Consider the following 17,938-nt stretch of genomic DNA (forward strand, 5'->3'; position numbering starts at 1 on the left):
AGGTGTCTAAAACATGCTTGCTTGTCAATTGTGATGAAAATGATTATTTAATGCTGCCGTTTCTAATTTTGTAAATTGTGTTTTATAATATTATTATAATCATAAACCGACGATAAATGAATTTCTTTGAACTCCAGCATAAAAATTACCATAAAATAAAATTACTACTCTCCCAAACACTCTGTTTCCCAAATTCAATTCTTCATTGAGCAATTAAATTGAAAATGCCTGCCAACGACAGGGAAGCACTTAGTGAAACGCAAATTCTAAAATATGATATTAATGTTCTGAAACAGCGCAGTTTTTCTTAATTTTAGAAAGACTTAAAGTAGTTATTCTCATTTATTTAAAATTCAGTTTAGGGAAAAGGCAGTTTGTTCCACAAGGGATATTAAAGAAGTCGCTACCATTTCTTTATAGAAGCAATATTAAAGGCGTTTAAAATGCAACCCTAAATCTCAGCTTTCAAGATAAATTGAAAAATTATGCAGCTGCATCCGAGAGTTACCCAACTTTAATGACTTTAACTATTAATCTTAAAGCAGTAGCATTAGAAACATCGGAAAATTTAATTAAGCAGCTGGAAAAGGTCACAGAAATAACACTAACTTTATTTATATTTATTTTGATAGAATTTATTTTGATTCGAAATACATTTATCAGTTTTTTCTAGATCTGAAATTGCATATGCCAGCCATACCTTCCTAATATTTGTATGCATGTGCACACAAATATGATATGTATATGAAGAGTCTAAATGTTTTGACAGAATTCAAACTATTACAGAAATCTCAAGCTAAAACAATTCTCGAAGGGGAACCTGTGCTGTCCAAGATAAGTCTCGTAATATACAGAATTACATTGAAGAGTAACTTCTCAAAATTTATTCTCTGAGGAAAATTATTAGGAATTCCGCCAGAAAGAGTAGAGCATAATCTATGAATGTATTTTTGAGTCCTTTTAACGCTTCATTTCATATCTAGAATTCCAATGATTTTTTTTCCGTATTTTCCAAGCCGTTGTTATCCAAAATCATGTTGACAGATTTTGATATATAAAGCCCATTTCAAAATTATCCTCGCTAAATGTTTTTTAACTATTCATCGGCGTGCAAAATTTAAATATTTGCTTCTTTTTTCCCCCTGCAGTGATAAAATTTTGCGTCCGATATTGGCTCTATAAATTTTTCTCTGCCCCTCTCACCAGCTGTCAGCACCTAATTAGAAAATTGCCTATTCGTCTCTACTCAAGAGAAAAATTTCTTTTGTGCTGTCTACTCTTGTATTTGAAAATTACAAAGATGGGCTCCTAAACGCTCGCTTTCAAATGAGCAGTAGTTTCTTTGCAATACCAGCTGAAAAGGATTTGAAAAGCATTTCTATTTCTCGTCTCTGTAAGTGAACTTCTCTTTGTGTGATCCTGATACATCCTCACTGTGGAAAGAGCGTAACCAGTTAAGCCATCAATCACCTCTTTTCATTTTCAACGCATTTGGAGGCTTAGACAACACGAAGCAAAGAGTATCTCTCGGGAATAACGATCCTGGCCACATTCAATACCGTCGAGTATGTGACGTTGCTGACACTTGAAGAAAATTTTCAAATGAATCAATCTGACTCGGGGTAAACGGTGAAGTGATTAATCAATTTCACATTAATATTTTACATATAATGTTTCAATTTTTAGTCTTTTATGTTTGTAGTTAAATGTCCCTTTTCATCTAAAAAAATGTCTCACTGGTCTCATCTTCAGGCGGTTCCGTTATTTTGCGTTTATTCCCATTATATAAAATATTATCTACTTACATTTATTGTCTATGTTTTTAAACATATGGAGTTCGTTTCTGACGTGAATTCTGAGACCTCATCAGTAAATTTCTTAAACAGATATTTCGATTTTAGTTCTTTCGGTATCTTTAATGAATTTAATAAAACCTAGATTTATTTTTGGCGAAACAAGAGTATATTATTATTTATTAGAGAAAATATTACTCTCTTGTAAATTAAATACTGAATAAAATTTATAAAATAGAACCAAATAAGCGTGGTTGTTAGATCTTATGAACAGGATTATTAGATCTTACACTTGCATACATGATTATTATTTCAAGGTTTTCTCATCAGTACAAAAGGGACCCATCAGCGCCTGAGCGGCAAAATCGCTAAATATTGTTAGTTCTGACTTGGATTCGAATGGGCTGGCTGCATGAACGTTTCCGTGGTTTCCCCATGTGTAACGTGCATATGAGCCAGTTTCTGCTAGAAAGTCCTCTACGAAGGCATCTGTCCCTTTAGGCATATAGCCTTAGTGTGCTTTGCTATAATCAACTAAACTAAACCAAACCAAAAGTAAAAAGGCTGAGAAATAGACTCCGTTCAAACTATACCACCACTCAATGTTCCTCGAAACAGTGCAAATCCTTTTATTTTTACTATCTAAATCAATTTTCTTCTTCTGGCTTAATTCTAAATTAATCTACAAAAAATTTAGATATCTCCTTAAATTTACTTTTCATGCGCAGAAATAACAGCATAAGTTTTTGATGGAGAAGATTTAGCAAAGTAATTAAATAAACATCACAATTTTAAAAACATAATTTTCTTACAGGTGCAGGTAGAAGCTAGGCCAACACTTCTGTAGTACCACAGGTGATCAAGAATTGCTTTTGGTAACTGCTAAGCACCCACTCCAATTTTAAGGAAGAAGCCCCGAGAGGCTGCTCGTCGTGTATTCGCCGTGTATTTCGCCGCGTACTTTCGGCTCGCCGTATATTTTGAATACCCTGATGCTGCACCCACACTATACGTTTACAAACATCCATGGTTTCTGAGACCTTAGGTATGGCAGTCTGCGTCACCAAACCGTTATCCCATCTGGTCAGCTACAGACTATCTTAGAATTCACTAAGATGCGTTTTGGTTTCTAACCTTACTTCAAGATGCCAGATGATATATTTCAGACATATAACGAAATATAGAATTCAGCAGGCTACTTAATGTTAATAATAAGATCACCATCATACTAATTCACCTTAATATCAACTCTTTGAATATTAGTATTTATAGTTTATTAAATTTGATGGACTATTTTATGATAATGCTGCGAATGTTATGTCAAAAGTTAGGTTAAGTTATTTGTATATGACGAAGCACAAAAGACTATTTGCCTAAAGAAAGGGACGCCTTCGCGTAAGGTAATTCTGGGGAAAACTGGCTCGTATTTATGTTACATACGGGGAAAACTGGCTCGTATTTATGTTACATACGGGGAAAACTGGCTCGTATTTATGTTACATACGGGGAAAACCAGCCATGCAGCCAGCCCGTTCACCTGGGAATGACATCTTAGTACTCAGTGGTCTGAACGATTGAGGTCTTCAACTGGTCCATTAGTAGGCTTGTTATACAGAAAGAATCACACAATTTTCTGGAATTTTTAAGCGTATTGATTTATACTTTCATTCTCTTCTAATAATAGTCCTAATCTATAATCTTTAAACTACTCATACCCTTGCATATTGTCCTCTTCTGGTAAGACTTGTTTGAATACACTTGGGCATCAATGATTTATTAAAGCTTCTACGCTCCCTCTACTTTGGAGCATTTTAAAAAAGTCGAAATTTGCATTCATCATACAGTTAAAGAGCTTTCCGCTGAATATAAGTTTGTGTTTCGTAAATGATCGCTCAATCTAAATGAGCTTTCTTGTGAGCTGACATTTAAATTAATTTCTCGAAGTTGAACTCCAGATATCCATTTGGTAATTGTTCGTGTCCACAGCTGATTCAAAAATACACCCCCAACATCCCTCTCTTTTGATTGAAACTTCCTTCATTCCTTGACCATGGGAGAAATTCATTGATTATTAAGATTTTTAAATATATTTTGTTCATTTTCTTTCACTTCCAATTAAATTTAACTTAAATCAGTCTCTATAGAGTAGAACTGTACTTTTGTTAACATCTGCAAACTTCGCCACTTCTTTGAAGTAGTGTTCTCTTGAACAGCGAACGTTAGATCAGTTTGTCATTTAACTTTCAACTTATTGATTTTAATTTCTCCAGATTTTCAGGGTTGAAAAACATAATCGTTTATTACTGTATAACGCAGAATTCACGAAACAATTTGCTGCTGTTATCTCAGCCTGTAACATGAAATATTTATATATATTACTGCGTCGGTCTCATATCTGTCTGATATCTCCATGTAAATAAATATATTACGGTGCAAAAGTTGCATTCAAAGGTTTCTAAGATAAATCGTATTTCAGAGGTAATCCTCTTCGAAGTTATTGCACTTTACCTATTCTACGGACTACTTATCAATAAATTTTAGACTTTCTTTACAGCAATTCTTCACAGTCTTTACAGCAATTGTTCTAAATGGAATTTAAATAAATCTTCAGTTTATATAAAAATTAGTTTCAGAAAGAATAAATAGACCTCTTATAGACATGGGTTATTATTCGCACTAATCTCTCCTTAAACTCAGAGAGCGAGTATAAAAAAATGCTAAAACATTGGATCCATGACGATAAGTGTAAAAAAATATTACCGAATTCAATATCTCAATTATCAGACGTCGTATTAAAAAAATATAATGTTACTGACTGTACTTAAATGTTAAACTTTGGATGAATGTACAAGCAGAATTAAGTGAACCGGAATGTTATAGATTCAAAAATTATCCAAGTAAGAAGAATCAATTGTATATATATATATATATATATATATATATATATATATATAGGCGGTACATTTCTTAAGAGCCACCTCTAGATCAATAAATAAAGGTGATTTAAATAGTAAAATGTTAATTCACACGTCAAAGATCTCTTTGTACATAACATTTCTTGTGTAGATCTTTCCATTATGTTTAAGCTCGCCTTGCAGAGGACCATCAATTATTTTTTATTTTACGACCGTTCTTTCACGAACTCTTGAACATGCAACATAAAGTTGACCGTGTCCAAATGCAGGCTCAGGTGAAAAAATGCCAACGCGCTTAAGCGTTGTCCCTGATACTTATTGCTGGTCATAGCAAAGGCAAGTTTTACAGGACATTGTCTACGTCTCAACTGAAACGGCAACCCTGTGCCGTGGCAACTTCACCCCATTGGCTAATACAGTTACGCAAGCAACCAATAAACTATCGAAGACAAACAGACACTTAAGCGGCATATAATAAAGCTATTTATTTATTTCATTTTATTTGTTTTTGTTTTTCATCGTTGCCGGTTTTTGCCGGTTGCATATTTCCGAATTCTATTATACACAGATGTTAAATTTATTTATTAAATGTTAAATGCACGTACTGTTGTATTTTTAATTTTTCCGGCTTAGCTTTCTCATAATATTCGCCACGCGCTGCACTGACAGGGAATAAAACAATTTACATTTACGCAAGCAACCAATAAACTATCGGCGACAAACACTTAAGCCGCATATATATAAGATATCTATTCTATGTAAAGAGAAGTACAGTAAAACCCCGCTTAACGCGGTGGATACGTTCCATCAAAGTAGAGCGTAATACGAAACAGCGCTAAACGAGGCTATCTTAACATGTAAATAATGGGGTTAGGGGAAGATGGATAGAAAATTGGTTAGGTATTAAATTTAATAATTTTCTTAATAAAAATAAAACCAAACATTTATTTCTTATAAAAAATAAAAACGATATAAACGAATATACTTATAAAAAAACAAATAAAATTCTCAGTCAGTCAGATCATTCAGTCTATTCTGTGTTTCCAATTTTCTGCTTTTTTGTCAAGAAGGCATCTAATGAAGTTGCCAAATTCAATGCAGCACTGATTTGAGATTGACGTTCACCAGAATCTAATCTTCTAATCACTTGCATTTTAGTTTCCAGTGAAATGTTTTTTCTGGTTGCTTTCTTTTCTTGCTTTTTATTATCACCCATGATAAAAACTAAAGATCATAATATTTGTCACTGTATTAAGCGTTATAGTATTATATAAATTTATACTTACAATAATGTCAACAAATGTTTCAAATGATAAAAATGCGTCCGTACAGCACCGCACCAAACAAGAAACATAACTACACTGTTTCGGATATGTTATTTGGAAACCTAGCGCTGCGCACAATTTCAGGGAATCCCCATAGTGCTGCGAGCAATTTCGGGGAATCCCCGGGTTGAAATAAAAGAGCGCTAAACCGAAACAGCACTAAACGAAACAGCGTTAAGCGGGGTCTTACTGTATATACGTATTATCTAGTCAACCAAGAGACTATCGTCGCCAAGCAGCGCAATTTATCACCAGTTGTGGATTAACGTGAAGTAACAACGCACGTCTGCACTTTCATTTCATATAACCTGGATTGATTCTCGATAAGCAATGTCTTATTTTTATGAACAAGGATATAAATTAACAGTTATCACTATATTTTCTCATGCATTTTGAAAAGCAAATGATTAAAATTTGGGACTTGCCTTCTACAGAACAGCAAGAAATGGATTAGTTTCGAAGTTATATGTTCCATCCATCAAACAAAATATGTATTAATGGACACTATATGGTTAGCTGCATAGTATATTGCCTACAAATTAGTAATAGACCGGAACAATCACTTGGTTTAAGTTGTTAGTACTCACAACTTTCCAAACAGAATTTTCATAAATTGGTGTGTCTAACAAAGCAACAGAAATTGACGAAAGCTTTTTTACGGACAAGGTCGATAGTTTATTAAATTAAAAGAAGCCAGCACCTTCAGCATTCCGCAGGAATGATTGACGCAAATTTGGCGCTGGATCTCCGCCAAGTTTCATGGTTCAATGGTAAACAACTTTCAAGCTCAACAATACACACACACATATATATATATACGCATCCACATAAAAAGTAATATCATTTATTATTGTGTACTTCTAGTATGTTTCCCTATTATGAATTTTTAAATCTTTAAAGATACAGCTAAGATATAAGGTAGCCTCATTCTAAGGCATTCTATCTTGCAAGAACTTATTAATACGTAATTTATTGTTTAAACTTCCATCTTTTATTTAAATTTATGATTATGAAGATTACTGAAGCGAAAATGCCGACGATGGTTGCAAAATTTAGGAAAAGGGACTTCTGCTTGGAAAACTCATTTCGCTCTAGATGCTCTTTTTACTTGAAAATGCTACTGTTAAAGCCACTATGCGAAGAAATAATAATAAAATAATTTTAAGATTTAGCAGATTATCGTAATTCCCTAAAAAGATCGTAATTTGTCGTTGTAGGCTCTCCATCATCATTTGCAAAAACTTGGAATCGTGTCTAAATTCTTCAGGTGGGTTCCACACAAACTGAAGAGGGGACAATCGAATGGAAAGTGTCAACTTTTGTATTGCTGCTTATTCTCAAGAGTTTTGGTCCCCTGTTTTGTTGTCTGTAGTCAACGTTGCTGAAAAATGAATATTTTACAAAACTATTAAGCAGAGGTATAAGTTCGATCAAGAGAAGTGGCAAAACTTCAGCCTAAATAAAATTTTCTTCCTCTGGTAATCTAGTTCAGTTCTTGATTGGATTCTTGTTTTAAATCGTTGTCATAGTTTAATAAATTAAAATCGAAATATTCCTTGGAGGAGTGAACCTGCTGAATGAAGAACTAAGAGAAAAAAACGCGCACTGAATCTAACGAAACCCTGTTGTTTTCCCCCATAATCATGTATGGCTGCCCGGTGAAAAAATCGTAGATTAAAGAAGCAGGAATATTAGCAGGAATTAACTCCACGTCCTTTGTAATTTTTTAATTTCTCACTTTCAGATTATTAATTATTTTGAAATTAACTCTATTCTATTAATGAAAACAACAGAATATATTAGAAAGATCAAAAGTTGACCTAAATATTTTTCTTTATCTCTAAATCCATGTGTATGAAAACGGCATACTGAAACTTTTTGATCTCTGAAGCGAGTTACTAGCTCAGATGAAGATAATGAACTCCTGATAAATTAGCAAGGGATACATCGTTTATAGCCATCCAAAACTCGATGCAATAAATGGCCTTATTTTAAGAATGGCCTAACATAGCGTTAACTCTATGTCATAACCATGAATCTAGAAATGTTTAGAAAAAGTTGTGTTTAAATATTTGACACGCCCTTGATTTTGAAAATGCAATCAAGTCATAACTTCTATGTGATAATTTTTGTATACGCTCTTAAAATCTATTTTAGCATAATGCAAGTAAATTATCTCGCAATAAAATCCCAACGTTCTTGAAAAACGTTTTAATTTTTACATGAATATCTACAGAATTTCGCCAAAGCTTACATTTATCTAAAAGGAACATCACGCGCTTGAAAGTTGGGGAATGGACATGCGACCTCGAGGGACATTAATGAAATCACGTTAATAAATCGTTCCCAATTTGCACAGAAAAGCGGCTGGATGCTGGAGAATGCCATTTTCAGCTTGTATTCTAAACATAATTGTTACGGAACATAATATGAAAGTTACAAAGGGAGCCACAAAAATATTAATGAACAGTTTTGAGGAATGCTTCGATTTCTTAGCATGAGAGCAAACAACTTAAAACAAAAATGCTGATTAATGAAATCGGCAAAAATTGTGAGATTTGTGTCTTGGGCACAGTGCCAGTAATATAAAACACGAATCCTTTAAATTTTTCTTCTCTCTTTCAGATGTTAAGGAGATTTTTTCTTTTTATTTTATCTGCTATAAAGTTTCTACAAATTTCCGTAGCTTATAACATTTTGCCCTTTTTATGACGTCACGCCAAGTAATTGTGACGTCTATTGCTCTTCCTGTGAAATAAACTTCCAAAGATCTTTCCCCAAAGGAGTTTGCTTCCTCTCATTTTCATACTAAGGCAATTCAAAGTAAGCCGTAATACTTCAAAAGACTATTATGGTGTATACCAGTATTGTTTTAAAAGAATTTCTTTTCTTTTCCGCGTCTTTGTAGTTTTCTTTTGATTTACGGTCACTTTTTTCGAGTTTAAGATTTGTTGTGTTGTTTCTTGACCTTCAAAGGAATATTAACCTATGATTTGTGAGTACTTAACTATTTTTACGAGTTCTTCTGCATCGAATTTCACGGACAGTTAGTTAGAAATGAAAATACCTTGCAAGGAAAATTACATTTCCGTTTGGCACAAATATTATAAATAATGTTTTATACGGTATAACTCAGTTACAACGGTGCTCCAAATACTGTTCTTTCGGATATCGTGTATATTTTGCTTTAAACAACATGAAAAATGTATGAGCACAGAATTGCTGACCTAGCAATAAAATATTGATCCTTCGAACAATGGACTTGCAGAAGTGATTTAAGGCTATAATTATTATCTACAATCAAATGCTTAATTTTATCGAAAAATTTTAACGCAAGATTTAAACTGAAAGTTTTAGAAATACTTTTAAGGCGTAGTTTCTAAAGCAACGAACACAGCGGATAATAATTTTTTTATATTGATAAACTACTACTAAATGAAATTAAATTTCGAGAAAATCAGTCAAGTTAGTCAAAACGTTTTACCTCTATGGTAGACTCCTTTTGTTTTCGTGCCGAAACACTCAGGCAGTATTAATTTAGAAGTGAAACAACAAAGTCTTTGTTGTTTGACTTCTAAATTATTACTTGGTCGAGGTATTATTTTATCTTAATCTCAGGAAGTAGTTTGGTATCTATAAAAATAGACCAAAGCCACCGTCAAGCACATTACATGTATTATTTGGGAAGTTTTAACTAACAGATTCAGTGCCTGATGACATAGAAGGTATGCAGACCAACATCATATGCCAAATCATCAACATTGGTTTCCACCGATATTAATTGTCTGGCGAAGGACACTTTTGATCAGATGAGTGTGACAGTAGTCAAAGTTATCGCAGCCTGAAGTGGTCATTGACAAGTCTTTTCATCGGTAACAAGTCACTATTTATAGTGACTTGTGAACTAATTGCATCTTGTTTCCGTATTTTGTCCCTAAAAATTAGGTATTTTATCATTAAAAATTAGAAATAAGTTCCATTCCTAAATCATTGAGTCAAAACGCATGGTTTCAGAGTGATTGATATCCTCCACATTCAATAGTTAAGTCCTTGATTTGCTTAGATGTCACTGTAACAAAAGTATCACTACAAGAGGCTTCCTGAATCGCTTTGGCGAAGGATTTGCTTAAGCCCTTGTAGCCCTGATTTATCTTTACTCGGCTTCTTCTTATGATATTAAAAATAAAACTTAACAGGGATAGACCGTAGACGAGCTGAAAACAGCACTATTAATTGTGACCGAATCAGTTTCAATAGTTTAATATAAGGGGTATTTACATCTTCGAGTTGAGGTTTCGTTATGTAGTCTCATGAAAAGAAAAACATTTTGAGAAATGCATCTTTTAATTTCCTTTATTCTTATGTGAAAATCTAGAAAATTTGAATTTTAAATAATTTTCTGTTCAAAAGTTATTTGATTCTTTCATTGCTGACAGAGATGCCTCTGTGTACTGTTAGAATAATCTTAAAGGAAAAATAAGTGGTAAGTATGGTCTCAGGTATAACTATTTAAATGTATTAGAGCTAAATAAATGTAGTTGCTCGGCAAATATATTATTATTCGTTCAAAATCTGTTGTTTCTGTTTACGTTTGTACATACAAGGACTACTTATTAACTATATTCCGAACAACTAATAAAAAAAAGCTTGGGAAAGAAAAAGTACAATTTTTACGAAGATTAGAAACATACTAATAATGCAATTCGTAACACCACTTGTTAAATTTGCCACGTCTTCCCACTTCTTAAATTTGCGCATAAAGATATTTGTAAGTGTTCATCTTCCTGGAAAATATGAGGCAGACTTTATTATTTGCAAACTGAAGACCAAAATGCAGCTCAAATTCATCCCACATGCCTACGAAAAAATCCATAAGTACTGCGCATTGTCTTTCAAATTCTTTTGATCATAGACCATGTATTCGTCGTTCTTATGCCATTGGTATCATCTTTGCACAGTAATAGTATTCACGCAATTTTTGCTGCATATACTTAATACGCAAAGAATTTCACCTGCATTTTGTTCTTCATATTGAAAAAACTGATAAATGAGCAGGTCGTGCTTGGTAGAAGTTTCAAATTAATGAGATATTTTGATTTTGTTTTCAAGAATTCGGAGCTGTGAGTGAAGGTGCTCGAAAACTTAACCAGTTAACCAAGGATCAAATGCAGCAGGAGTCACGTAAATAATTTATGATGTGTAGGGAACTAATGGTATTGCAGTAAACATGGCAAGGAAATGGATCTCTTAGTTCCGAATAAAGCGATTTGACTTATTTTATAATCCACGTTCAGGAAAACCGGACAGTTAACAATCGCTTGAATAATTAACTTTGCGGAAATCCTCGTCGACAACGCAATCCACAAAATTTATGCAATCTAACCACTCAGCTATTGTGTGCCGCATTTGCATTCGATGACTAAGGTATAATCCATAACAAAGCACTAGGAAAACCAACTGAAAATGTTGTTACATTATTTTAAAAAAAACTGATTTCTTGCTCGGTAATAATAATTTTATAATGTACACTTTATAATTTACAAGCAGTACAAATACTTTTTAGATTAAAACGATTTACGTCTAGCATGTACTACCAAAGTTGCGAATTAACTATTAATTGGAATGAAGACCTCACAAATTTCAAGAAGCAAAGTTATATCACCGAAATTCCTAGATCTTCTTTCCCCCTACCACATTGCCGTACTTACTTAACTTATTGCATTTTTTAAATTTTTAAAAGAAAAGGTATATATTAATTTTCATGAGGTCCAGGTAGTGTAATTTCATAAAAATATTAAATATTTCTACTTATACGTCTCAAGATTTTAATAAATATTTATTTAAATTAATCATATTAAAAGGTAGCAAAAACTATTCTTAAGAACTGTGTTCATTGCTTTAAAACCGCATAGTTTATTACTGAATAAGCTTTCAGATTAAATTTGAAAGTACCTTACGCTTCACTGAATGGCAGCATGCGGGCGTGTGGAGGATAAAATCTTATTTCCCGACATATTGCTTTCATACAACCGAGTTTTGTTAATTAAAATTTAAAGATAAATATCTGACATTTTCTTGAATGATAATACTCTCGTCCGCTGGAAATAAAAAAGCTTTATATCGAGCAGAGTTGCCACTAGTCGCTTTCGAATCGTTGAGTTGTTAATCCAAAATTCATTAAAGGTTTAAAAATATGAAATAAATCATAAAATTTGAAATCCAAAATTGGGGCTTCTAGGTGCACATGTTCGGGTGGAGGAATACGTCATTAAGAATTTGATGGCTCTGGGTACCGCCTTTTTTTCCCAATGCGAGGAACATGCATACGTATATGCAGATCCTTCATTATTTAATTTTTTTAAATAATGCAGGTGTGTAAAAGTTGGTCGTAATACTCTGAAATGTGGTACGACGTTTATAGTGAACCAGAGAGGTTAGAATAGATGGAATAAGCATGATGTCACAAAAGTGAAGATAAGAAAATGTCAACAAGGTAACCTCACAACTTAGCATGGCCGCCACACAGCGTACGGGTAAGACTTTGATGAAACATATAGCTAAATAAAATTACACTGACTTTGGGAGCAAATATCAGCGGCCGTAGGCTCAGAAAAGTGTATTCAGGCATAATTTGCATAAAATACCAATGAAACTTTCACTGGTGTTCGAGGTTCCACCATGTATACATTTTTCTTATAGTTATCATTTACAAATTTTTGCATACCTAGATTTTATAAAATTTGAACAATTTATAAAATTATAAAATTTGCAGTCCCTGGAATTTTTCTCTATAATAAGTAAAAAATCCATTATGTTTAGCATTAAAATTATAACGGGAGACATAAAATAATCGATAAAAAAATCTGGAAGGTTTCAGATTTTAACGGTCGCCAAAACGGTTTGTTAAAGTTCTTTTACGCTCTCGGTTTAGTTCTAAGACATTTTCTTCCCACCTATGCCATATGCAATTCAGCAGCAAAACCAGAAATTTTTATTTAACAAAATTTAGAATTACCCATGCAGTGTTAAGCGATGGCAGACATTTTAATATTTTTTCACTCTTTTCCCAGTTCATCAAAGCATTCAGTTTCGTATAACAGATATCAATTTCATCATAGCGTTCAGTTTTCCTTAGTAACATGGCTAGCAAAAATATTTCTTTTTTGTTTTTATCATTAGCATTTCGTGTGTTCACTTTATTTCTTAAATATCATGATCTTCGAACTTACGCCACATACAATCAATTCAATAGCAAAATCAGCAGATATTTAAAAAGAGCGTATCTTTAGAATTTTCGACAGACAGTCTTGCGTGCTGGAGATAAAAATGTTTTACTCCGTACAGTGTTGCTACTGCTCGCTTTCAAATCTTTGAGTTTGTTAATCAAAAACTGATTAAAATTTTACAATACATGAAATAGATAATAAACACCAATTCGAAATTTAAGTTCGGGCTTCCAGGGCCCATATTCGGGTAGAGGACTACTTTATTCAAAATTTAATTGCTTTAGGTACTGTCGTTTTTTCACACTGCGAAAAATATTCATATATTCATGCAGATTCTTCATTACTTAATTTCTTTAAAAATAATACAGGACAGGAACAAGTAAAAGAGGCACTATATCATCGCTATGAGTAAACATGGTATTGCCCCGGTGTACTACCTTTCCGTATTTATTGAGAATTAAACAAGGTGACATGCAATCATACAGATGTTATACATTTGGATATACAGAGTTGCATATTGTTGCATGTTAACAGGTAGGTGAGATACAATAAAGTTCGTAATAATAAATAGATACAATATCATGGTATGGAGGTAAGGCACAAATATGAATGAAGACTGAAAGCACGTTAGAAGTGTGTGTTTGGTGAAGATAACAATGGCACTCTGAAATTATTGCAGAATGAGAAGATTGGAGATTAAGGGTGGCACATGTTGAGTCCTTGTCTATGGAGGTAGTCGATGATATTCTTTATCTGACTGAATGTTTTTCGATGCTTAATTAGAAATCGCCTGAATTCTAGACCTGGGTTGCCTGGATGACGGTTATGGTGAACAGATGTCATAAAACAATTGAAGATGTAGTGCTCTGTGTCCCCGTTGCTTCCGCAAATAGATCTGTCAGAGGAAGCTTTGTGTCTTTTGTAGAAGTAGAGTAGAAATGGCCCGAGATGTACTGGGAAAGGAAGTAGGATGAAAAAGTGACGTTTTCATGTACTTTAGGGAGGAATTCATATGTTCGTCTTCCTTGTTGTCCGTGGTCCCATTGATGTTGCCATTGTGGGGTTGCAAGTTGTTTGAGCTTGCATTTCAATGCTGACTTTGGCCACGGGATAGAGATTGGAGTGCCTATTTGGTGGATAGCTGCGTCTTTTGCTAAGAGGTCAGCGCTTTCATTTCCTGCACAAGCGCTGTGACATCTAGTCCGTGATATTATAAATTTGTTGCTGCTGTTGAGTATTAAATCCTGAACTAGATATGCAATTGGAAAGTTTGGGAACTGTTGTTTGATAGGACAGATAGATGACTGGCTATCAGTAATCACATGAATGGTGTGCGTGTGTGTTGGTAGGAGTAGCTTGATGTCATTCAGTATGGCTTGTAAGCTCAGCTTCGAATACGCTGTTTTCGTGTCTAAGGACACATTGCCATTCAGTGTAGGTACTTGTCCCAGAATTAAGAGTGACACCACAGCCTACTTTGTCCTCTATCTTCGATCCGCCAGTATATGCTGTTAATTTAGTAGATGGTGGAGGATTGTTGAGGTTGCGGTACAGGTTATGAAGAAAGTTACTCGGGTGTCTAATGTATTTCCGTGGTGTATCCTCGTAGTCTTGTGGATTGAAGATGATATCATCGTAGCTTGCAGATTTTTTCAGCTGAAGAATTTTGGAGAACAGTGCTTCAATTTCAGCTTGAAGTGGCAAAGGAGTCACACCTGCCAGAATTTGTAGGGCGCTGGTGGAGGTTGTTTTAAATGCACGGGTGATGTTAATTAATAAATTCAAAAATAATACAGAGTGATAATATTGTGTAGCAACAATTTGCAAAGTGATACGCCATTTATAGTGATTCAATGCAATATCCCGTTTTGAAACTAATAGCCCGCTTGGGCTGATTCCCCTTTGGGCCTAGTAATAATCAATACATAAAAAATATCATTTTGTACCGAGGTACATATACTATTAGGAATTAAAGGCATTCTCCCATGATGGCTTGTGGTGTACTCAGCATAACTATATTGCATATAAAGATACGTGGTTTAGACTTTTGGAGAAGGAATAATTGATTTTTCGTGTTACTATTTCCGAAAGGAAAAAAAATCTAATAATTTTTGTAGTATACGGCGATATAAACATGTTCTTTTAAATACAGTAATATTCCAAATTTCATGAAATTTCTTATCGATTTAGTTAGTTATGGCAAAGTGATGCAGGTATATCTATAGAAAGAATGCCTTTCTAAGTAAAGGAGGATTTTCTAAGTAAAGCCGCTTGTATTCATATTACACATATAAAAAATTATGAAAACGCTCACGCAACCAGCTCGTTCACCACAATTCGAACCTGGGACAAATTACCAGTGTCCAACTGCCATAAAATCAGAAACGCGGTTCTTTACTGTAGTACGTAAAATGTAATGTTAAAAACATCTTTCATTAATTACAGTAATACTGCCTACCATCCTAATTGTACGTCGGATATAATAAGTACATTTTAAATTAAATGAATTATTAGTGAAATCAAACGATTCCTTCCGAAGATATCATGTACGAACTTACAAAGAGCATTTGTTACCTACACAAACGCTGTAAATGTTTATAATTATTAATTGGATATGGAAATTCAATGTATTTAGAAATTAAACGTATTTTTAATCATTGCAATATTTTTAAAGAAATAAAATAAAGATTTAAATTATTAAGAATTTCATTAGTTCATTAAATTTGCTTTCAAATAATTGAGCTTGATGTTGAGACTTACATGTGACGAATAAATTAAAAGATCTTATGTCACACGAAATGGCAACACTTTGAAAAACAGCCATCTGAGGGAAAGAGAAGTTACAGCTTATATATCGTACAATGGCACCACTTACTAAGTTACATCTGGCAGAGTAACATAACCGCGCAAAACATCTGTAAAGACTCCGCTAAAGATGTTTCTAACGTCTAAACAAAATAAACAATTTATAGTTAGTAAGAAGCGTATTTATAGCTTTTAAATCCCTCAGTTTGTCAAACAGCTGTATTTTAGAAATTAAAATAAAAATCTTACACTCTGGCAACTGGCCATGTGTAGACTGTATAGGAAATAAAACATTTTATGTCTCGTACAATGGCAACGCTCGCTAGGTTGCATGTATGACGTAGCCTAATTTAATAAATGAAAAAATTATAAAGACTATATTATTCTAGCCTTTTAGTATCACTAGCATATGGAAAACATAAGCCTGTGACAAAATCAGTATTAGGCCACAAAAAAATAAAAAAGTAACTAACATGAAATCATAAATCTCATTACAGATGAACAGATTTCTCAATAATGATTAATACGTGTATGTTAGAACTTGGCAAAATTCAACTTTACACTGACGTTAGTTATCGAGAAAAACTATATGCGTTTCGAGGAATCCTCTCTTCTCTCTATATATATACTTTTCTATATAAATAACGTCGCTCTCAGTCTGAATATTAATTGCCTTTAAATTTTAAACTAAAGTGATTCTTTTTCGTATTTAATTATAATATTAATTTATTTTATATTTTTGAAATAAGATGTACATTCATATATTTATCATTTCTTATTTTATTATCATATAGGCTGTTATATATATATATATATATTTCATGAAAGTATAACGCGAAAATATTCCATTTACCATTTATTAGAATTTACGAAAAACATCAGTTTTGCACATTAATTACACGTTACATTAATTAAAGGAAAATTATCACAAGATGTTAATATGGAATAATAAAATATAGCTTACGCAAATAAATAATATATTGCTCTCTATGATAAACAATAATAAAATTTTAAATAGAGAAGATCATAATTTGAAAAAATTGAATTCATGATTACAAAGAAAGCTTTCTGTAATAATGAATATTTATTAGTATAAAAATATATAGCCCTCAAGTTTTATTAATAAATTTAAAACTGCAGCTTTTCCAACCGGCCCCCAATAAATCCTGTCTCCTTTGATACCTATTACCTAGCACCTAGCACTAAAATACCAGACGACTATCCTGAAAACCATTCATAAGTTCATAAATAACGTACATGTATCAATCAAGAATTATTATAACGAAACAAAATTCCTATTTAAGATGTCAAAACATCTGAACTTCAGTTTGGTTCTTCAATGTATACAAACAAATAATTTGTTATAATTATGCAATACAAACGGTTTTAACAGTGGAATATAATTGCATCATTTAATTAATGAAAAGAAAGCACTTTACCTTTAAAAAAGAAAGCTCCTAATGCAGTTTTATTGTTTAAGATCTTGCTATGGCACACGGATGCGGTTGGTTTTGTTTTTTTTCTTCGACTGGTGTGGTTTGAACAAAGCTATCAGCTGATAGATGACTGAGCGGTGCATAGAACGGTAACGTGGAGAGAAAGGTTCTCCTCTGCCTCTAGCATCTCTCGATGACGTCACGCTGATGCGTCACTTGTGTTGCGCGGAGGCCAACTTGCTTGTTTCTATGCAGAGGGGCTTCAATACCTTGAGGCTTATCGCTTTTTCTGGCGATCATAAAATGCATCGAATAATAAATTTCTAATTAATAAAAATTCCATGAAATTAAATATATTGATGAAATGCATTAAGACTGTTTCAAAAATAAATATATGTTTTTTCCCTGAGCATTTAGACTTTATCAAACAGAATAATT

The 17,938-nt window shown here is 33.2% G+C and overlaps 1 protein-coding gene across 1 annotated transcript in view; it reads right to left on the reverse strand.

The window, feature by feature from the left end:
• Window positions 1-17,693, reverse strand: part of LOC118183485 (monocarboxylate transporter 9-like) — a 96,708-nt gene extending 79,015 nt beyond the window's left edge. The window contains exon 1 of the mRNA XM_035353045.2: window positions 17,504-17,693. The gene's annotated coding sequence lies outside the window, so the exon portion shown is untranslated. The remainder of the gene's footprint in view (window positions 1-17,503) is intronic.
• Between the last annotated feature and the right edge of the window lie 245 nt (window positions 17,694-17,938).

The sequence above is a fragment of the Stegodyphus dumicola genome, chromosome 5, assembly GCF_044657685.1.
Source record: "Stegodyphus dumicola isolate Sdum_Otavi_A_Nest chromosome 5, ASM4465768v1".
NCBI lineage: Eukaryota > Metazoa > Arthropoda > Arachnida > Araneae > Eresidae > Stegodyphus > Stegodyphus dumicola.